The sequence below is a fragment of the Lepisosteus platostomus genome, chromosome 15 (genome assembly GCF_059453375.1).
Source record: "Lepisosteus platostomus isolate fLepPlt1 chromosome 15, fLepPlt1.hap1, whole genome shotgun sequence".
Classification (NCBI taxonomy): domain Eukaryota; kingdom Metazoa; phylum Chordata; class Actinopteri; order Semionotiformes; family Lepisosteidae; genus Lepisosteus; species Lepisosteus platostomus.
The window spans coordinates 5,340,297-5,363,847 of NC_142625.1; the positions used below are offsets into that span (position 1 = coordinate 5,340,297).

The 23,551-nt window shown below is 43.6% G+C and overlaps 1 protein-coding gene across 1 annotated transcript in view; it reads left to right on the forward strand.

Annotated features, from left to right (window-relative positions):
* The window catches only part of LOC148647740 (uncharacterized), a 273,814-nt gene extending 254,311 nt beyond the window's left edge, over positions 1-19,503 (forward strand). The window contains exons 2-3 of the mRNA XM_088607668.1: positions 14,547-17,814; positions 18,836-19,503. The gene's annotated coding sequence lies outside the window, so the exon portion shown is untranslated. The remainder of the gene's footprint in view (positions 1-14,546; positions 17,815-18,835) is intronic.
* The last annotated feature ends 4,048 nt before the right edge of the window (positions 19,504-23,551 follow it).

Here is a 23,551-nt window from a genome sequence, read left to right on the forward strand (position 1 = left end):
AATATATATTTTTGTCATTATTTTCCATAGGGATATTGTAGGAGTGGGATTGCAATTTGTGTATTCTCATCTGTTATTTTAGGTTGTCAATAAAACATAGCTTGCAAAGCATTTTTGGCACTTTTTAAAAAATATCAACACATTCTGTGTTCTGCCATCCTGTATCTGGAAAAAGATTGTTCATTCATACTTAAGATCTGCCATGCTCAGTACTTAACTCAGCATATGAATTAAATTAAGTTTCATTTTAATCAAATAAGAATGTCAAATGGAGTTAATCGGTGTTTGTGATCTACATGGACCGGTATTTTTTATTTCTTCAGCTCAGGTCTCACCAGAATTCCCCTATAACAGAAAACTCAGTCTGTTCTTCATTGTCTCACCGAGTATGAAGCCAGAAATGATATCCGATTCCATATGGATTATGGCATCCACTTTCCTTTTGAGTCCAGTTGTTACTGTGGGTGGTTGTTAGCAGATGCTGTTGGTCTGCTGGCACATTTAATTGTCTAGGCAGGACTGTCAGGAGCTGATGAGCACCTGAATCCCCAGCTGTGACACTGATTCAGTGAGGGCTGGATTCAGACCAACTGCTCAGACATAAAGGCTCAGATTAGCAACAAGCTTGCATGGCTTCAGGATGCTCTAGCCAGTCAGAGAGTATAGTACCAAACAGTGGGCTGTTATACTCACATTTAAATGTCTCAGCAGGTTAGTCTGTCTGCAGATTTTTCACTTCAATGCGTTACTACTGTTGTAACAGAAAGAATAAGGTTCTGGATCCCAAGATGAAGTTAAACAGATGAGTTTATTGCATGCAAGGAACAATAAAGCCGAAGTCTTGTTTCCCGCAAGAAACAACAAAACTGAAGTATTGTTCCATGTGCTGGTAGAAACTTTTAGTTTATATAGTATTTTCTTTCTGCTTCTGACGTCACTCGGTCTTACGGTAAAGAGGGGGGTCATGATATTTGGCCAGTTAAGAGACCCTGGCCAAATGGTCAGTTTAAGTCCCCAGGGGGTTCCCTAGCTCTCCTAGCTCGCATCTGTAATCCTTATCAGTTAGCCCCCATCCTGCCATAAACTCCAGCCTTAGAAGTCTAATCTTCATGCAGAAAGGACTTAAAATTAACCCCGTCTTCACATCTTACTTCACTACCAAATGCTCATTTCTTGTTAATTCATTATTTAGTGTTTTCATGTTATCATTTATTAACAAAAATTCAGGTGGGTAGCTGTGTCAGCATGCATAGGCTGTAAAGGAACAAGTAACAGGTTTATTCCATGCTGAAAAGAGAAGAAAGTAAACACAACGTTTCAGCTGTGGAGCGTTCTTTGGGTATAAGAAAGACAGGGCACTCAGCAAAGATAATATAGCATGGGAAAACAAAAGCCAGGAAGGAAGAGGAGGCAGGAGCAGGGGAGAGGCAGAGTGGCCAAACAAGTGTGCGAGGTTGATAGCAGTGAGGAGAGGTATGAAATGAAACCTACAAATGAATAGAGAGAATTAAGCCGGCGTCACACTACACAACTTTTTCTAGGATTTTCAGTTGTAGCCTTCATTTACATAATCATAAAAAAATCACAGCCAGTTTTAGAGTCGCAGTGCGCGCCCGTTACCCTCAGTTGTGTACTGTGACACCCCCAGTGACTCAGTCATAGCATTCTTAACAGCCCCTACAACTCTCTGCGACTCGCTATGATAAAATCAAACTGGTTTGATTTTCTCGTAGTGAGTTGCAAATCGTAGGGGGGGCTCTTGTGACTACGACAGTCACAGACAATGAGCGCTCAGCCGGAAGTACAATGCATACAACTTGGCTGCAAGGACAGAAGGAAAGCGAGTGTTTTGGACTGTGCAAATGGAGGAGAGGCTCGTCGAACTCTGGAGCCAGCACAGATGACTGTTCGATGTTTCGTGTTTGTCATTTTGTTTTTGTTCGTTTACTTTCATGCGGTGCTCCTCCTCTTATTCTGGTGTGCTCCACGTTGATTGGCTGCAAAAATGAGGCGACCTCACAGTACTTTCACAGCGCAATGCGAGATTTGGAACCATGATGAAAAGTCGTGAGGGAATCGTGTAATTAGTCACCCTCTGCGATTCCTAGTCGTATCATTTGATGCCCTCTAGGACAGAAAAGGCAGCGAGATTCAGCAACTGCAGTTGATCAATTAGAAGTCATGTTGAGTCCTGTAGTGCGACAAAGGCTTTAAAAGAAAACTAGTCGTTGAGAGAAGGGGGAAGGTGTGAATGAGGTTTCAGGATAATTTTAGTTTCTGATGTCTTTCTGCTATTGGAGTTAAAACCCTACTTAACTGTGCATTTACTGCAAGAGATACAGCAAATGAGGTTGCTGGAGGTACAGGATGCCATCTGGGTGATCCAGAATTGTCCTGAGGGGCCTTGAATGAGTGTGGTGTTAGATGTGTACTTGCAGGTGATACAGAGAGCTCTGTTGCAAGGGAAGGTGCCTGGTGTGGATGGTTGGTGAGGGCGGTCGAGGGAGCTGTGAATAAGAAGGTTACGCAGATTAGGTGGTTGGCGATATGAGATGATGGGGTGGTCAGAAAAGAGGGCCCCAATGGAGGGATCATCCTGTAGGACAGGAAAGTTGTCGTTAATGGTCCTGGGGATTAGGGTGGTAGGGAAGCACCAAAGGAATGCTGTTGTTAGGCCGGGAGATCCTGATCGAGTTGATGGTCCAAGGGATGTTTTTGGCTTGGGTGAGGGCCCTGTCAATAACACAGGTGGGATATCCTCTGTTGATGAAAAAAGAGTGCATTTTGAGGGCTTGGTTTTGGAAACTGATGTCATCACTGCAGAGTCGTCATAGCTGAAGGAACTGTGAATAAGGGAGAGTTTTTTGTGTGTTTGGGGGTGAAATGAGCTGTATAGGAGATAGCTGTGTGAAACTGTGGGTTTTTATTAGACCGAAGTACAGAGTCGGGGATGGTTAATGGATAAGTTTAAGTCTAGAAACAAAAGAGTAGAGGAGCATATGTTAACTGTATATTTGAGGGGCGAGTGGAAGTTGGTGGAGTGATGCTCTAGCTGGTCATTAGAGCATGTGGCAGCACCAACACAGTCATCAATGTATTGCTTGTAGAAGTCGGGGACAAAGCCAGTGTAGGAAGCAAAGAAGCGTCCTTCTACCCAGCCACCAAAAATATTGGCATAGCTGGGTCCCATTCTGGTGCCCATGGTTACTCCACTAACTTGCTGGTAAAAAAGGTTTTGAATGAGAATGCATTAAGTGTGAGAACCAATTCTGCAAGGCATACCAGGGTGTGGGTGGGTGGATCAAGCACTGTGCGTTTGTCAAGCGTGTGCTTGAGGGCTGTAAGATCAGCATTGTGGGGAATTACGGTGTAAAGAGATGTGATATCTGTGGTAAAAATGAAACTTTGAAAAGTTGGAGGGTGTGGTTGGTGTCCTTGATATATGAAGCCCTTCAACCAGCTGTTTCATAAGGCAGTCGAGAAAGGCCGAGATGTGAGTAGTTGGACAGTTACAGGCTGAGATGATGGAGCGTGCAGGGGTGTCGGGTTTGTGGACAATACTGACAATGAAGTTACACATAGGCGAAGACCCCACCGGGGTGCCCGTGCAGGTGCCTGATTGCACAGTACTGCTGCTGCGAACATGAACTAAACTAGCCATCAAGGGAAACCAAAGGGATATGTGACCACACGGTTATAATTTTGAAAGTTATAAAAGTAGTTTGAAGACAGTGTGTAACTTAACAGTATTGTCATTGTCATTTATTAACAATGCTCATTAGTAACCAAACTGAATGTTGGTAGATGCCTGGTGTAAAATCATACATTCAAGTAACTTTAACAGAAGACACAATTTAAATAGAAACTCATTTTTTTAAATTAAATCCAGATTAAATCAAAATTTTGACCACGTCAGATAAACAGATGGCATTCTAGTACTAATGCTATTTTTTTTAAAAAAAATTCCAATAGCTTCTTCCCTTTAAGCATTCAGTATTGCTGGATGGATAAGTAGAAAAAAGTCTTTTTTCCTAACAATTGGAACATACAGTATGTAATTGAGTAACAACAGTCCTGCAAAAGTCTGTAAATCTACAGTTTGCAGTTTGAAGAGAAAAATAATGAAAAATCCTTAGTTTTAGATGTACTGTTACTACATCTGAACATAGTAGTGCTTTTTATTACAGTTCAAATCTTTACATTTTTCTTTTATCTTTTACATTTTACGAACCTCAACAAGTACGTAATAAACATCAAAAAGGTTAAACTTCAAAAATTGTTAAGAAGTACAACCACTTACTTGGCCTTTAAATTACACTTCCTTAACAGGAACTATGACTAACACAATGGCCGAGTCCTATAATGCATAGATTCGTACTGTTCTTCTTCAAAAGCTTGGCACAATAAGTGGAATTTGTTTTTTAACATTATTTTATCAGGTAACCGCACCTTCCTAACAATACAAAATAAAATAGTAACTTGGTGGATGCTTGCAGATTTTATAGAGCATTAACTCATTAGAGGTACCTGTAAGAATATAAGATTTTACAAACAAGAAGATGCATCTTTCTTATTGATGAAAACATTAGCACAATTCTACCTGTTGGGCATTGCTGTATTTTAAGATCATGATAAAAAATGCAAGCAAGACAAGACCATATGACCCATCAAGCTCATTTGTTTTTCATTAGTGTCAAAGAAAATTCAGTCTTCACTCAGGTTGGGATATTATCAGAGATCTTTAATACAATCAGCTGAAGGGGAGCATATCACAGAGGAAGTGTTTCCCCTAGCACTCAAGACATGCTCACTGTACTGAAGTTATACTTTCTTTTTTATACATTAAAAGTCGGCAAAACTTTAACATATCAAAGGAACATAAAGGGAAAGGGGCAGTGTCAGAAGTCAAACAAACAGGACAGGAAGATGCCATTTGGCATCCTGCAATCTGTTTCATTTCTCTCTGGTTGAATGGGTGTGAGGAATCACAGGCTTTAGTTTGCACCTAAGACAGTGGTCGACAGTGTCTTAGGTGCGAACAGAAAACTTTTCCTGTGCATAGTTACTGTCTTGACCTTTTGACTTGGTCTTCCACATTAGTAACCTCATTTCTTGAATCTGCAATAACTGTGGTGCTGAAATGATTTAAGATTTAAAATGACAAATCTGCTGTATACTGTATGTATAAAGCAATATAAAGTATATATAAACCATACTCTAGTCATTATCTTCCTCCCTTAACCTATTTCTGAAATAGATTGAGGTATGCTGAAAGGTTTAGAAAGAATACGCTTCTAATGTTCAATAAAAGTTATCAAAGCAATGTCGTAGTGTCCGTAGATGGCTTCTGTAGGAACCTGTCATTTTGGCTCTAGCCCAGGCTGAGGGGTTTCTCAGAGCCGAGATGGCTTCTGAGCAGGCAGGGGTCTGAAAGCAGGTGACCATTATTGAGCTGGACACGCCTGGGCATTCCTCATGAGGATTTTAGGGCTTTGGGATTGGTGAGTGTGGCATAAGCTGGGCATGGGTGCGAGGTGCGCCAGCAGCTGTCTGAGTGTGGGGTGATGTAATAGAAGCTGCCCATAACTTGCATCTTCAATGTCGACTGCTCTGCCTATTGCTCTTTCCCCGATCAGTGAACCCCAGTCCACTGTGATCAGCAGGTCACAGTGAGGTTTGTGTGAGGCTGGGAGCCGTCTACACGGCACCTGTCCTGACTCTCTGTGTTTTGCTTCCTTCGTTTCCCTTCAGGCGGCGCTCTGACAGGCAGAGGTCTGGAGCCTGAGAGAGACTTATATCCTTTAAAAAATCTCAAAAGATTTACGGAGGGGAGCCCCGGATTAAGGGAGACGTGTTGCCGTGGAGACCACACCTGACGTGAAGAAGTGAGTAAACAGCAGGTGTAGACGTGGTTTAAAACCAGCCTGAATAGCTCCTGGAGCGGGGAGAGATCCAGCGGGGCTTTGGTCTTGTTACCACTGCAGTGGTGAGTAGTGCGGAGGCTCTGCTGTGAGAGAGCCCGGCTGAAGGATCGTGTCATAGAAGGGCGTGCGGCCGTGTATGGTATGAGTCAGCAAAGACTTGATTAGGAACAAATAATAGGTTTATTCCATGCTAAAAAAAAGAAGAGAGAAAACACAACGTTTCGGCCGTGGAGCCTTCTTTAGGTGTGAGAAAGACAAGGCAGTAGGCAAAGGTAATGTAGCAGGAGAACAAAGACTGGGAGGGAGGAGGAGTGAGAGGCGGGAGCAGGGGACAGACAGAGAGGCCAGTCAAGAGGTGTGAAGTCAGAATGGGTGCAGAGAGGTGAGAAAAGTTAGTAGAATGGTAGTCTGTCGTTAAGAGAAGGGGGAAGGTGTGATCCTACAGTAGCTGCAGGATAAGTTTGGTTTCGGTAGTCTTTCTGATGTATGAGTTTGGAAAACCATCTTTGAGAACAGAGATGGAGAGATTAGAGTGGTCGTGGCCGTCAGAGGTGAAATGAGAAACAATGGGCTTGGCCAAGAGATACAGTAAATGCCCAGTTTGTAGGTGTGGTTTAGTGTGTGTGTGGACCAGAGTGGGTTGTGTGATAGAGGGACCCTCAGCCTGGTAATACATTGGTGTCGGGGAAGCAAGTGGGGTCTATCTAGCTGCACCCTCTGGGAAATCGTGCCCAACCACCACTGCAACATGTGAGGTGCGCTGGCAGCTGTGAGTTCACAACCTAAGGGCATGAGAGTGAGGCGCCAGAAGGGTTGTGTGTGTTTTAGAGAGGGACAGTGTGTTGGGTCTCGGCACGGTGTGTAGTGACGAAGAGACTCGGTGATGTAGGTAGTGTGTATTTATGTAACCCAACCTGATGGCGTTAGGAAGAGGACATCAGGGCTGGAGATGGACCTGGGAGTCTGAGGCACTGGTTGAGTGTGAAACAGTGATTTAAAGGAGCAGGAGGCTCTGTGTTGGGGGGTCTGGGAGCAGGAAGTTCCTAGAAGTGAGGACAACAGGATGAACTTGGTGAACTTGAGTCTCCGAAGGTAAAGGGCCCAGAAGTAACGGATTGTGGAGTCATGTATCCTGTTACCCCAGTGAGGGGGTCAGTGTGATCACTGCTCTCTGAGGAGAGTGTGTGTAAGATAAAGGGGTGTGACAAGGGAAAGTGGGAGCCAGTCACACCCAATGTGTTGTCAATGTCCCCCATGGCACCAAATAAGGTTCTAACTGATAACCGATTAATTGTCTTTGAAGTGGCATTTTTTATATTTGAACAAGAAGTAAAGTAAAAATTAATGGCATACCAGGGTATTAAGATTTTCAAAAACCTGAAAACAAGATACAATTTGAACGTTTCCCTCATTGTATAGTCATTTAAAAAAACAATTTGTGTTTAAAGTGTTAATGACCTTTTAAAGAAAGATCTCCCATCTCAATCTGATGGTTTTTCAAGGTTAGTTCACGGCTCACTTGTTTTGGTTGTGCCACCTTCACTTATTAGGGAAAACTGACATTTAAGTTTATTTCGAGCAATAAACCCCATGACCTTAATAAATAGTATTTGTCAAACACGGACAGAAAGAGGCCTTAATGTTTTAGATTGTAGAACATCTAACACTATTTTGACGATAAAACTGATACTCGGGTGTTTACAAAAATAAGCAAAGTACGTGGAATATACAGTACATAGCATCTAGAATACTAGAGATATAAAGTTTAGAAATAAAACTTTCTTTGAGAACTGCGTTAAAAATTATATCTAGGTAAAACCGTTCATTGGCATTGACGGTGACATTATTACACTGACTTTATGAACAGATATAACATCCCTGTTATGGTCGATGAGTACTCTCAGAAGTGTGAGGTCTATGTATGCAACAGATACACATGCTGCGAAAGTTTAAAAAAGAGTAAAAACCATTTACGCTTCAAACCCTGCAGGTGCAGTGACAGCCGAGCACGATCTGCGGAGGACCCTGCCTCTCCAGCCTCATTCCGAGGAGCTCCTGGCGGACACGAGTGGAGTTCTGCCCACAGTGGTGTGGGAAGCAGTAAAGATTTATGCTTCTAAAGAGTCAGCGGGACATTGCGATTCCTTTTACAGTGGATTTCAAAAGTCGAAAATCTGGCCCAAATGACACAGCAAGGCAAATATTACATTCTGTGTTGATCTATTTGCTGCATAAGGAAAGAACAGTATTAGTTTCATTTTTGTACAGATTCAGTCTCATTACTTCTATCACCTCGGTACTTTACAAAACTATATATTTATGCATAAACAATAACAAAAAATACAATACAATGTAAAGGCGTTTGGATCTTATCTGCATTTGCCTTGTTATGTTATAATATATTCTTGTTTTTATTGTATCTATTTTTGTTATAAATAAAGACGCGAGTCGATGACATAAACAGGAAATTGCCCACTGGGCTTATGGGAAATGTAGTCTCTAGTGTTCTGGGTCGTGCTGCCCACGTTTGGCAGATTTGATTGAACATCAAATAATACAAGGAGACACGGCATATAAAACCCTACATTAATATGTGCCCAGAGATAACTGTATATATGAGCACATCATGTCGGAACAAGATTGGAGTTTTACAGTTTTTAATGTGTGCGGATGTGTGCATTTCAATGTTATTTCTGTAACTCGGTGTGAGAGGAGCAGTCCACACTGATGTCCTGCAATATATAAATAATACATATACAGTATATCAGAATTATATTAATACAGTTTCAGCATATATCGTGTCATAGACTTCCGTTTCTTGGTCTCCGGAGTGAAGCTGGTCTGGGAAGAGACGAGCAAATCTTCAGACTCTTTCTAATTGAGACATCATGACAGCGGTGCCGACCTGCACTTTATTGACAAGTTGAACCTGTCTGTGTAAATAGCAGCAGCAGTAGTATTGTGTACCGGTTTGTGCTATGCGTACTCTTGTGAGTATTGCGTGTATGTTTTCCCCATTTTCTATTTTAATTTCACAAGTGTCTGCAGCGCTCGTCCTGCCCGGTTTATTCATCCGGCACATAAAGAAAACCCACTGTCATCGTGTCTGTGGGTTACTTAGCCCCCCTGTCTTGTTTGCAAACTTTTCTACTGTGTTTATTTTACTTTATCAATAAAACAGAGTTGCCGTGGCAACAGAGCTGTAGAAGTTGTTGCCGGAGGGGAACTGACCTCCAGCAGGTAAACAGTCGTTTTTTAGTCTAATCGGAAACTTTAGTCTAAAGACCGCTGGCTGGAGTATTTTGTGGGCATTGCGCAGAACAAAAGGAAGAAACGGTGAGAAGCAGAGCCAGTCGCGTCGCAGGCTGTGGGACAGGACTGTCAGGGACACACGCAGCTGGTGGGGAAATATCAGCGCTGGACACCTGACTCACACCGCTGGGCTCACTGCACCATGAGCGAGTCCGTCGGCGCCTCCTCCTGCTGGGGTGTGTTACTGCAGGAGTGAGGAGTCTCCAGTCTCCGGTCGCGTCATGATCTGCAAGTGGAGGTGAAAAGGTGAGAGACGGCGGCGCAGTGGGTGGCAGCGCTGGGACCCTGGATTTGGGGTGCTGTCTGTGTGGAGTCTGCATGCTCTGCCCCTGTTCTCATGGGTCTGGTTTCCTGGGGTGCTGTCTGTGTGGAGTTTGCACGTTCTGCCATTGTTCTCATGGGTTTCCTGCAACTGTCCAGTGTTGGTGAGACTGGTGGGTTGATTGTGTTGTGGGAAATCGGACTGTGGTGTGAGTGTGTCTGTTTGTCCTGTGTTGGGAGAGGTGCCCCCTCTAGAACAAATAAACATGCAGACTCCACACAGACAGCACCCCAGGGATCGAACCCAGAGCCCCAGTGCTATGAGGCACCAATGTACCACAATGCTAATGTTTGGGTGAGATATTGGGAAATTTACACATGACTGTCTGGGACCCACAGCATGCAGTGGTTAGCAGTGCTGGGGCCCTGGGTTCAGTTCCTGGGTCTTTGTGGAGTTTGTGTGTTTTAATAATCTCATGTTATAATCTACTAAAGCTTTAGGTTGATCTAAATTAGATGAGAAATTTAACAGTTAAGATAAGATTTATTGTGGGCACACAGCACTTCTGTACATATCAATATAATGCATCCCCCCCCCCAAAAAAAAAAAAACATTGCACATGTATTACACATAAAAACATTACATTACAAAATATATTGCACACAAATGGATTGTAAAAGTAAAAAATTGTTTATCCTTGCCATTTGCATTGGCAGCTTTAATGGATAGTGGAACACAGGAATGTTTGTATCTGTTTGACTTACATTTGGGAACCCTAAAACATTTTCCAGAAGGAAGAAGTTGATATTCAGAATTGAGGATGTGGGAAAGATCTGATATGATTTTTTTGCCTGTTAGATTATGGCTTTTTCAAAGATTGTCTGCAGGGAGGGGTGAATTCAAACCATAATCATTCTTGTTCAGTGTTTGTTACTCTGATCCTCCTGGAAGGAGGTGACCTTTGTAAGATTCCTGTCCTGGCAAGCAGCTGTTGAGAGTTTGCTGTCCATCTCAATTACACCTCCTCTACCTCATTTCACATCATTCACCAGCCTGTAAAGAGGGTTTTAATAGTATGGGGTTTGTGTGTTTACTTGTATGCAGACCACTGGAGATACAGGTTGTTTTATGCCAGGACTAATGGCTGCATATTCAATTCCAGCTTCATCATTCCCTGGGGGAAACGTGTTTCAGTTGACAGTACTGATGTTGCCAAACCAACAAGTGGGACAGTGTTTGAAAACCCTTTCAATTAAAGATTTGTAGAAAAGTGTTGGTATTGTTCTGTTGACATTGAGGTCACCAAGCTTATAAATGGTCTCACAATGTTTGTCTCGTCTCAGGTTTCTCTGACCAGTCCCAAGGACCTGTAGTAACTGACAGCTTCTACAGTCTGACCATTCATTACAGTAGGCTGGAGGGATGTGTGTTTCTCTTAAAATCGGTGCTTTTCTGTTCTTGAAACATTTAACATCAAAGAGAATACTACCCTAGATGTTTGGCCTCCCATTTCAATGTAGAAGAGATTTTAAATTCTAAAGATACTTAAACGTATCTCTACCCTCTCCTCTGTCTGGCCATCAGTCACATCTGAAATCAAGGATAAACTCCTTTGTTTGACTAATATTGAGCTAGAGATTGTTTTGACTGTCTAAGACGTTTCTATCCTTTCTTTTTATTTCAGAATCAGAAATAGTTTTTATTCGCCAGTAGGTATCGGGTACGGGGATTTGATTTTGTTACATTTTGAACCTGCTCAACACAAAACCCACACAGGTGCAAAAGGAGAAGAGTAAAGAGTGTCAGCAGAGTAAAACCCGGACTGGATCAGACTTCCATGGGATCCAGATTGTTAGAGTAAAACCCGGACCGGATCAGACTTCCAGGGGATCCAGACTGTCAGCAGAGTAAAACCTGGACCGAATCAGACTTCCAAGGGATCCGGATGTTAGAGTAAAACCCGGACCGAATCAGACTTCCAAGGGATCCGGACTGTTAGGGGAGGACACACACACTCCACTCAGATAGCACCCCACGAATCGAACCCAGGGTCACGGCGCTGTGAGGCAGCAGATGTGAAGGGACATTGTGTTGAGAGCTCATACTGTATACACTTCTAGGATGACATTACCGATAGTTTGTGCTGTCTTCCTTTCAGCCTGCAGGGTGTGCATCTTTTTCCTCAGCTTCCTGCACGAGGAATCAGTTTCTCCTGCCCTGGTTTCACTCCTTTATTTCTCACAATCTTCTGCAGCTCCTGGAGGCTGACGACATGTTTGCTGTTTCTGAAAAATTGCTGACTGACTCATCAGCACAATTGCTGATTCAAAATCCTTTACTCGCATGTTGCTTTATCCTCTGTATCACAGATGTGTGTTTTTTTTGGATGGATAGATAAATGTGTGCTTTTGCCCTTCTTTGAAGCTTAGAAAAGAGGAATGTTTCTGAAAATCTTTTCACTAGGCACTCTAAACAGTCATTGCCTGTGTGCAGCTCTGCTCAATGCGAGGTCCTTTAACTCTGGTTAGGTAAGAGCACCTCACTCTCCACACGGCTTTCCAAGGCTCTGTCACCATGTGTGAGGATATTGTGTAGCTCGTGAAACAGTTCCCCCATTTGAGCCCTGGATTTACTGGGTACTTGAATACCTGAATCTTGCCGTCAGTCCTGATCACCTTGTTTTCGTTCTGCAAGGACAACGCACCTCCCCAGCACTGAACACAAACAGCTGGAATGTTCTGAATCGCATTCACAGAAAAAAAGAACAGCTGCCAAGAAAAGAAAAGAATGATAATACAGCATCACAAGACGTCTTTCAGCCATTTCCCACCCCTCGGGGAATTACACGTGTAAAACTGCCCTCTCGTGTTCTTGATTAGAAATAGCAAAGAGTAATACAGATATTTAGCACCAGATGTTGAACATTTCTCATTAAAATTCATTATAAAATGTTATTTTCTCAAAATAGTTTTTAAAATCCGCAGTGTACGGATGGTTCAATAGGATGGGTAGGACAGAGAAGCGCCCCCTCTAGTGGCTGACTAGTGGAATTAACCTGGAAACAACATTCTTGCAACTGCGTTTGACGCTTGGTGTTCATTTAGCAACATTTCACATGCTTGGGTTTTTTTTAGATTTAAATATAATTAGCAATCTTTGTATAATAATAGTCAAGAATTGATGCCCCTAGTTTTTTTCAAGACTAACATATACGAGCTAATGTCAAGTTAGTTTTTTATACAAGTGGTCATGTGTCACACTTACATTTCTCTCTCTGAAAATGACAGATTTGTGTTCTTAATTTTGATATATAACACTAGGGGATTCCAATTGAAAAGTCTGAAGGTGGGTTAGACTGCAGGTGTTCAGTCACTGGCACCACAGCAGGTGAGTTAGTTCCCCAGCAGGGTTTACTGGCCAAGTACAGCCTGCACTCTGGTGCCTCCTGTTGTCCTGTTGTCCAAGTCTCAGTCCACTCTGCAACAGGTAGGAGCTGTGGAGCCGTGATTCCCGCGAGCCAGAGCCCTCGTCCTCCCTCGACAGCGAACTGAGCTCCAGCGACTGGAGCAGCTACCTGCCGTCGTGGGACCTCCTGCAGATTGGGAATGGGTAAGGCAATTCGACACGAGCCCACTCCTCTTCCCACTGCTTACACCCCTATAACAAATAGTTTCAGGGTATTCAAGTACAGGATAAAGAGATTACAGGTGTTCCCAATTGGCTGAGGATACAACTCTCTCTCTGAGAAAGCACACAGAGGTGGACAAAGCAATTAAATGCGTTTACAAGTCATTTACTCTGTATCTGGTCTTTCTTTACATATCAGAAAAGTGAACTGGTGGCTGTTGGAAAGTGTCTGCTCCATATGTAATATACATGTAAAAGATGTGATTAAATATCTTGGTATTAAGATTTTCAAAAAGGTGATTTTGTGATTTGATGTTCTCTACCTTAGTAAAATAAAAAAAAAAACTTTATTCATGGTTGCTATTTGTCAAACACAGGCAGAAGGAGGCCTAAATGCTACAGGGTTTAGAGCATCTAATACCGATACCGACAGAGTATTATTTACAAAATTAAGAAAAGTAGGTGGTGTTTCCCCTAATTTAATCATTCTGGAACTAGCGGGTATAGACTTTTTACTTGAATGTCATTTGGATGCTGGAAACCCCCCTGAAACTTGCCAGCTTCCATGAAGAAGTTCTCCTCACGTGGTCTCTTATAGATAAACATACCTCCCATAGATACATCATCTAGAATACAGAGAAAAAATAAACCCGTGCTTTGAAAACTGGGTTTAAAATAGTATAAGCGGGGTCAACAATAACATTGTCTGATAACAATCCGTCGTAACCAGAGCTACTCCTAGAGAGGTATTGATGCTTTTAAGAAACTAACAGTAGCCCTATGGAACTATTACAACCTTTATTAGACTACAAGGAAAACAATTTAGTTATACTTGTACTAATAAATACTTCAGATCCCTCTCGCAATCTCACAATATCTTGTCAAACTATTTTGGAGCACCTCTTTGGGGAAAGTGAGTGGAATCAAACATGACTATTGTCAAACAGGTTTTGTATGAATAATAAGGTTAAGGCGTCAGTACAAAATTGTACATTGAATCGACCCGGTAAAGATACATAGTGTGCATAGATTTAAAAGTAATATAGATGATAATTGTCTTTCTCAAAGCAGCCCAGAAACCTTACGTTTGTTTTTGTTTTGTTCTGTTGTTAAAACACTCTGAACAGATCGGCAAAATGGTGTAAAGAAGGCTTCTAATTCTGACATTTCCTGTAGACAAATTGATGTTATTTTACTGCTCAATACTGCTGAACCGAATCTAAAATATAATGTATCATTGGCTTAATCATTATACTTGCTCGTTATTAGATGTATAAATAGCCTAAAGATGAGAAATAATCGAAAATTGAATAATTAGACCGTATGTCGTAGTAGCAGATTGTATTTCTCGCCTGATTGATGTGGTCGAGCAACACCACAATCGCCATACAATCCGTCCGTTCTCATGCTCTGACTTTCAGGTTGGGCAGTGGAATGGATTCCAGGGCAAACTCGTTCTTGTTTGATTATCCGTGTGAAATCTCGCCCAATATAACAGGTAAGCTCATGCACTGAAATTATGCGCTTCCAAATTGAAGCGACACGCATTTGAATAATTCAAAATACACACGAGAGAACGTCTCCAAACCATGTCTAAGTATCACAACATGAAAGCTGTGCGTACCTTATCTTTATTTGCCTGTATAATGTACTCCGGTGATCTGTAATGTAGTCTTGCGTGCATCGTAAAGGATTTATATTATTGCACGATAAAGGAAGAAGAAAACACAAGGAGGTCGAACTGACCAGCAGCGTGAGCCGACTCGCCGGTAAACACACTCTCCAGCGGTGTCTGGAGTTCACTACTAACTCTCTGCCCTGAAGGCCAGGTTTCCAGGAGCCCACAGTGCTTGACGAGCAGAGAGCGGAACCACACCGAGCACAGCGACAGACCGATTCCACTGGATCCGGACTTCCGGCCACGGAAAACCCGGAGTGGATCAGCCTTCCACTGGATCCGGACTGTGAGCAGCTTTTGTCCAATCGGCGCTGAGATTTCAGCAGGAGGCGGGAGACAGGCTCTTGTCCAGTCACACAGCTTCAGTCCCGGGACTTTTCCGAATTCCGGCGGGCGGTGACACTTCCGAGAAATGTCCACTGGGTGGCGACAGAGATACACGAGTCCACGGAGCGGAGTCTCAAAGCGCTATCGGAAAGACTTGAAATCGGAAAGAAATACATTTGTTACATTTTAATCCCATTGAAAGGAAGATGAAAATATCGTTTGTATTTTAAAACATTATACTTGCGCAACATAATTATTAAGGGAATGGTGTGAGAGGAGACCGTGTTTGAACAGTTTAAGACGGATGTAAAGACATTTTATTTCAGAATGTCTCTGATATGTGTCTGTTTCTGTGTTGTAAGAACGTTGAAGCATGGACGGGCCTTATCTGCATTTACCTTGTTGAATCTTTTTTTCCATAAAATGTACATGTATTATTGCATGTACCCTGACAATACGACTGCTACGTTACGTTTTCTTGTAGTTTTTGGTCTCATAAAAAATACAAAAGACGCGAGTCGATGACGTCTAAATGTTGTCGCCCACAGGGCTTAGGGGTAATGTAGTCTCTGTAGCTCACTGGGCTGCCCTGCCCATGTGTTTCGCTGATTTGATTGAACATTAGAATGAATTATATTAATACAATTTCAGCGTATTTATCGTGTCTTGTATTTCTGTGTCTCTCTTATGTGTTCTTATATTTGTTAAAGCAGAGAAAACACAATAAGGTCGAATTAATCAGGAACGTGAGGTGACTCGCCAGTAAACAAACTCTCTAGCGACGTCTGGATTTCAATAACTCTCTGCCCTGCAATACGGTTTTCCAGGAGTCCGCAGTGCTTAACGAGCAGAGAGCGGAACCACAGCATCCTGGGCCGCGGCTCCACACCGACCTCGGGCAACGGACCGGCTGTCGCGCTAATCACGCATCAGATCCGGATTCGTCTCAGTTCAGTGACGTCAAATGAACGGCGCAGGGCTTGTCCAATCACCGACGTTGGCTGGAAAGGGCGGGATTTCCTTTTAGTTTGGGTGAGTGACACCGTTCCTAGCTAATCACCACGGACATCCCTGTTCTTCCACGGAAATACCGCCCTCAAGTTGAGTGACTCGGCTCAAAACCAATCAGCGCCGAGATTTCGGCAGGAGGTGGGGCAGATACGGCTTTCGTCCAATCACAATTACAGTCCCGGGACTTTACCGAATTACGGCGGGCGGTGACACATCCGAGAAAGTTAAAAAAGAACTGCACTTCTGAGAAATGTCCACTGGGCGGCGACAGAGATACACGTGTCTATGGCGGTGAATCTTAAAGCGCCTCCTTTTTTTTTAAAGAATTTTTTATTACATTTGTAAAGAATTTACAAATACAAATACAATCAGAGGATCAAATTAGGTACAAGAAAATAAACACAAACAGAAAAATAAACAGTTAACCGCCAGAGGTAATAAGTAAGTTATATAATTAACTTGTATTTTTTACATATATCATATGTTTTCCGTGCTTTATTATTTCTCACATTTTTAATAGAATTTAAATAGTGTTTCAGCTCCACCTCAAAAGAACTAAAAAGGGGAGTATTATTAGATTAAAGCGCCTCCTTACAGATCCTCGTTGTGCAGAGATTGAAAATCAAAACAGATGGTAACTGTGACTTTTGTGACAGCAACTCTGAAAGCTAATGTAAAGAAGAAAACTAATATTAACATTACTTTTAATGAAGTAAAATCATGCTACATTTAAACCCATTGAAAGTAATATGAAAATATCGTTTGTATTTAAAAAAAATATATACTTCCACGATATAATAAGTAACGAAATGCTGTGAGAGGAGACCCATGTTTGAACACTTTAAAACGGATGTAAATGCGTTTGTACAGACAATTTGAAACATGTACGGACCTTATCTGCTTTTGTTTACTATTAAACAAGATTACTTGTTTAATCTTTTTCCATAACATGTACATGTATTATTGGATGTACCCCTGACTATACTCTGTTATATGTATTCTTGTTTTTATGGCATATATTGTTGTTATAATTAAAAAGAAAAAAGACGCGAATCGATTACGTCAAAAGGAAGTCGCCCACAGGGCTTGTGGGAAATGTAGTCTCTCTAGTGCTCTATAGCGCACTACAGAACACGTGCGCTGCCCACGCGCTCCGCAGATTTGATTGAGCATCAGAATTAATTATACAATATATATTAATTATACAATCGTGTCGCGGATTTCTATGTCTCTCTTACAAGACGGACTCGGCAGGAGTTGTTTCTTCCTCTCCGGAGTGAAGCTGCTCTGGGAAGAGACGAGCAAATCTTCTTTTCTCCTGTGTTTATTTTACTTTGTTAAATAAAACGTGGTTGCCGGGGAAACGGTGCTGCTGAAGTTGCGACCTGACCTCCAGGAGGTAAACAGTCGGCTTTTGTAATCTAATCAGCGAGCAAAGCAGAAACGTTAGTCTTAAAAGCGCTGGCTGGAGTATTTTGTGGACATTATGCAGAAGAAAAGGAAGAAACGGTGAGTCGCAGGCTGTCGGTAAATATCAGCGCTGGACACCAGACTCACACCGCTGGGCTCACTGCACCATGAGCGAGTCCGTCGGCGCCTCCTCCTGCTGGGGTGTGTTACTGCAGGAGTGAGGAGTCTCCGGTCTCCGGTCGCGTCATGATCTGCATGTGGAGGTGAGAGACGGCGGCGCAGTGGGTGGCAGCGATGGGAGCCTGGATTTAGTTCCTGGGGTGCTGTCTGTGTGGAGTTTCCATGCTCTGCTTATGTTCTCGTGGCTCCAGTTTTCTGGGGTGCTGTGTGTGTGGAGTTTGCATGCTCTGCTTATGTTCTCGTGGGTCTAGTTCCTGGGGTGCAAAATTCTGTTTATTTCACAAGACGGACCCGGGCAGCAGCATGTGTCTGCAGCGCTCATCCTGCCTGCATGTTTGCAAACTTTTCTCCTGTGTTTATTTTACTTTGTTAAATAAAACGTGGTTGCCGGGGAAACGGTGCTGCAGAAGCTGTTGCGATCTGACCTCTAGGAGGGAAACAGCCGGCTTTTTTAATCTAATCAGCGAGCAAAGCCAAACTTTAGTCTAAAAAGCGCTGGCTGGAGTATTTTGTGGACATTTCGCAGAAGAAAAGGAAGAAGCGGTGAGTCGCAGGCTGTGTGACAGGACTGTCGGGGAAATGTAAGCGCTGGGCTGAGCGAGTCCGTCGGCGCCTCCTCCTGCAGGAGTGAGGAGTCTCTGGTCTCCGGTCGCGTCCTGATCTGCATGTGGAGGTGAAAGGCTGAGAGACGGCGCACATGCTCTGCACATGTTCTCACGTGTCTGGTTTCCTGGAGTGCTGTCTGTGTGGAGTTTGCATGCTCTGCTCATGTTCTCAAGGGTTTCCTGCCGCTTCTGCAGTCCAGTGTTGGTGAGTCTGTCGGGTTGATTGTGTTGTGGTGTGAGTGTGCCCTAAAGGGGGTTTTAATACTATGGGGTTTGTGTGTTCACTTGTATGCAGACCACTGGAGAGACTGGTTGTTTTTTGCCAGGCAGACTAATGGCTGCATATTCAATTCCAGCTACTGATGTTGCCAAACCAGCAAGTGGGACAGTGTTTGAAAACCCTTTCAATGAAAGGTTTGTAGAACAGTGTTGCTATTGTTCTGTTTAATTTGAGGTCACCAAGCTTATAAATGGTCTCACAATGTTTGTCTCTTTTCAGGTTTCTCCGACCCGGAGAGTGAACGAAGAAGTGATAAGGGCCCATAACACCTAAGCTCGGCACTCTCACATTCCTCAGCCACACAAGCTTCCTCCTGGTAAAATACTGGGCAAGCCCCTTTCTGACAGGGACAGTGGAAAACCCCCTGAGGGAGATGGGCTGAGGGGAGGAATAAAACCATCTGAGCCGGAACGGAGCGCGCTCCCGATTCCCACCAGACCCGGGAGACGACACAGGCAGCACAAGGGAAGCTGCGGAGCGCGAGTTCACGGAGGCAAGGACCGATTGACGACCACGGGAGACAGTGGCATCGGAACAGAGGTACTGTACAGAGACTTTTAATACCTGAAGGCAAGGAGCGAGAAACGGGCCCGGCTAGCCGCTCCAAACTGAGGGGAATGGAATACAGTTCGCGGGAGGATTTCTAGTGGAACCTGAACGGAGTCTGGGGAAATGGGACCGGCCTCTCGTTCAGTGGGGCCATCAAAGACTTTACAGGTACGAAGAAGAATCGTTCGAGTGGCCACTCTTCGGTACTTGACAGAAAAGACTGCCGTCCCTCTGGATTCATTATGACCCTTGGAAGGACCTTTTGTTGCTGCTGTTTTCGTTGTGTCTTTGGCTGATGGTGAATGTGGATAGAAAATAAAAAGGTCACTTATACGATACTCATGGTTGTCGCTGGTCTGTGTGGGCATTGGTGGATCTGGGAGATCAACAGAACCTGTGGTAATGGAGAGGGGCCCTAGCACCCTGTTTGCATTGCTAGGTGCCGTAGTCATATATGAGGCAGGAAATAATTCTTGTTTGAGGGGTCACCTCACTGTGACACGAACGTGTTGGGAAGACGCGCCAGTTCTGACGTTAGTGCGACGGGTCTGTAGGCATTAAGGCAGGTTCTTGTGTCCTTTTTTGGAACAGGAACAATGACAGAAGATTTGAAGCAGTCTGGCACTGTGCACTGGGACAATGATTGCTTAAAAACGTCTGTAAAGATTGGAGCGAGTTGGCCAGCACAGTGCTGTAGTGTGGCTGGAGATACACAGTCAGGTCCTGCTGCCTTTTTACAGTTTTGCTTTTTGAATAGCCTTAACACATCCTGTTCTTTGCTTCACAGGGCATTCTCAAGACTTGTAAACGGCGTCAAGTCTCTGTGAGAGATTGAGTGTGAGTGGGTGTGGCACTCCAGTTGAGTGGGGGACAATAGCTCATCCCCAGGATGTGAATTATTTGCACGAGTTGCTACTTGGACACACAATTACATAAACCTGTGCTGTCCTGAGACTGACTGGTGTCAAGACCAGCTGTACTCTGGGATCAGCAGGGCCTAGTGGTGGTATGAATTGTGGCCTCTGTTTCTCAGGTGTAACAAGTGTTTGATTACTCTGTTCTGTATGTTTATCAATAGTGGGTACTGGCCTAATTCAGCCCTGCACTCGCTGTTAGCTGTTTTTCTCTGCGCAAGGAGGATGTTTCTACAGATTGATTAGAGTTTCTACAGAGTGTACTCCTGGTCTGTGAGGGGACCCCACACTTCACTGCCATATAGGGCAATGGGTTGGATTACACTTTCAGATATTTGGAGCCAAATTCTTGTTGGTGGGTTGACATTGAAGAGCCTCCTTCTTATTGTGTAGAAAGCCCTGAGTGCCTTCAATGTGTTGTTGTTCAGTGTGAATTTGTACCCGTTTCCCTGAGGTCTGGCTTTCTCCTGGAAAACCATAACTCTGGTCTTGTCCAGATTGACTGGCAGTGCCCAGGTGTGACAGTCCTGCTCCAGCAGTGCCAGGCTCTGCTGTTCTGGGTCCAGATGGGCTGGCAGTGCCCAGGTCTGACAGTCCTGCTCCAGCAGTGCCAGGCTCTGCTGTTCTGGGTCCAGATGGGCTGGCAGTGCCCAGGTGTGACAGTGCTGCTCCAGCAGTGCCAGGCTCTGCTGTTCTGGGTCCAGATGGGCTGGCAGTGTCCAGGTGTGACAGTCCTGCTCCAGCAGTGCCAGGCTCTTCTGTTCTGGGTCCAGATGGGCTGGCAGTGCCCAGGTGTGACAGTCCTGCTCCAGCAGTGCCAGGCTCTGCTGTTCTGGGTCCAGATTGGCTGGCAGTGCCCAGGTGTGACAGTCCTGCCCCAGCAGTGCCAGGCTCTGCTTTTCTGGGTCTAGTTGGGCTGGCAGTGCCCAGGTGTGACAGTGCTGCTCCAGTAGTGCCAGGCTCTGCTGTTCTGGGTCCAGATGGGCTGGCAGTGCCCAGGTCTGACAGTGCTGCTCCAGCAGTGCCAGGCTCTGCTGTTCTGGGTCCAGATGGGCCATCAGAGCCCAGGTGTGAATGTGATGGGATGTGTGGCGGTTTGGTAGGAAGCCAGTCTGACTCTAATGCAGGACATTGTGCTCAGTAAGGAGGGCCGGTTATCAGATATTCAAGATACGACAGAGTTCCTTCCCCAGGTTACTGTTCACACTGAAGCCCCGGTACCTGTTGGGGTCGAGTCTGTCTCCATTCTTACAGACGGGCGTGATCAGTCCTTGATTCCAGGCCTCAGGGAAACAGCCGGCCGTCAGGACGAGGTTGAGGAGTTTGAGCAGGCTTTGCTGCAGGTCTGAGCTGCAGTTGGGTCAAGCGTTGTTGACTGTGTCTTGGCTACAGGCCTTTTGTGGTCTGAGAGTTGTCTGTTTGTGTATGTGCTTATCTTCTTTAGGGTGTGCATGTAGTGTCTAACCATCTCACAGTATCTGAGGCGCAGTTCAGAGTGGTGTGGTGTTGTTTTAGTTCTGGTAGTTCTCTTCAGTTGTTTCTGCACTCTGTATCAAACCATTTGATATTGTTTCTGAGTGTGTCTCATATGAATTTAGTCATTTTGATTTTAAGAGAAGAAAGAAATGAGACAATTAGCTTGTAATGAGTTTATAACAACAGTAATTAGATTCCTGCAAGCACTCTTTTCATTGTCCAACAACTGAAAGCTTTTAGGTATAAAGGAAGGGTCCTCTAATATTTGATGTGTGAGATTGTCGTTCTATTGGAGATGTTAGTGAGTCTGAGGATTTGTGTTAATATGACAATACTGCTACTACTATTATTAATACAGCATGGCAAGACTTCTTTCAGTCCTTTCCCACCCCTCCACCTCAGTGAATCACACATGTTAAACTTCCATCTCGTGTTCCAGATCAGACATGAGCAATCCTATATTACAAATACTTACCACCAGACAATTTAACCAGACAATAATTTAAGCAATTATTAATTCAACAGAAGCAGCAGGACGAGTAAAGTGCTCCTCTGATGGCCGGTCAATGGAATTAAACTGGAAAATTTCTTAGAAATGATTATTCTTACAATGATGTGCCAATGGCGCCGCTTGGTGGTCATTCAGCAAAATTTCACCGAAAGTTTTTTTTAATTAAAATGCCGTTAGTAATGTTCGTATCAATAAGTTATTTTAATTTTAAAAATATTTAAGCATTTTCAACAGCAAAGAATACATTGCATTGCAAACAAGAGTAATGAATTAATGTATTGTACATGGATACAAAATACAAAATAAATACAATAAACCAAAAATTAAAATAACGTTCAAAAAGCGCGAGTCGATGACGTCAGAAGGAAGTCGCCCACAGGGCGTATGGGTAATGTAGTTTCTGTAGTTCTCTGGCCCGCACTGCCCACGTGTTTCGGTGATTTGATTGAACATCAGAATTAATTATATTGTACCATTTCAGCGTGTTTGTCGTGTCATAGATTTCTATGACTGTCTTATGGGTTGTCTTGTGTGTCATGTTTATTTTAGTGGGTGGCAGTGCTGGGGCCCTGAACTGTAATCATTCGTGTTTAGTATTTGTTACTGTGACCCTCCTGGGAGGAGGGGACCTTTGTAAGATTCCTGTCCTGGCAAGCAGCAGGTGAGAGTTTGCTGTCCGACTCAATTTCACCTCTTTCACCAGCCTGTAAAGGGGGTTGTGATAGTATGGGGTCTTTCTCTTTAACAACCTCAAACCGCAGGAAAGAAATGCTTCATTTATAAGATTGAAATATAACCAGAAAGTATAAAAATAGCTATTTGTGTGCATCATGTCAGAAATATTTGTTTTTGTTTTAAAAGAATTTAGGAGAGAAATATGATTAATAAGGCAGTAGAATCCATTTAAACTGTCATTTTCCTGTTTAGGTTGGAAAGTTTAATTTGATCAAGTCCACTTGAGTGCCTAAGCAACTGTTTGGGTAGTTTGGCTGGTGTGGTGGTGCTCTCCAAATACCTGATCCAAACGGACAGAGCGACAAAGTGAGAAAGAAAAGGTGTAAATAACAGACATATCATATGCAGAATACAGTAATGTGCTGTTCAGCACAGTGACCTAGAGTGAAGATGGAAATCAGTCATTCTAGTGCTCTCAATGGTTTTCCATTACAAATGGACCAGGGCTTCCTGAGACACAGGCAGTTGGAGTTATATAGAGTTAGAGGTTTTTTTCACGGCACCAGCCGACTAAAGCAGAGACCTCCTTCCACTCCAGAATTTTTTTTTTTATTTGGGTGGGATCATCTGGAGTCTTGATTCCTTTCATGGAGTCAGCAGTAGATACACAGCTGTTAGCATAGGAGGAGTACAGAAGAGGTGACAGCAGTGCTGGGGACCCTGGTATCTCTTCCACTGAGGACCCTCTGGCACAACCAGAGGTGTGAAATTGAAATTGTTTGGAAGGAATGGGAAGCTAAAGGCAGAGTC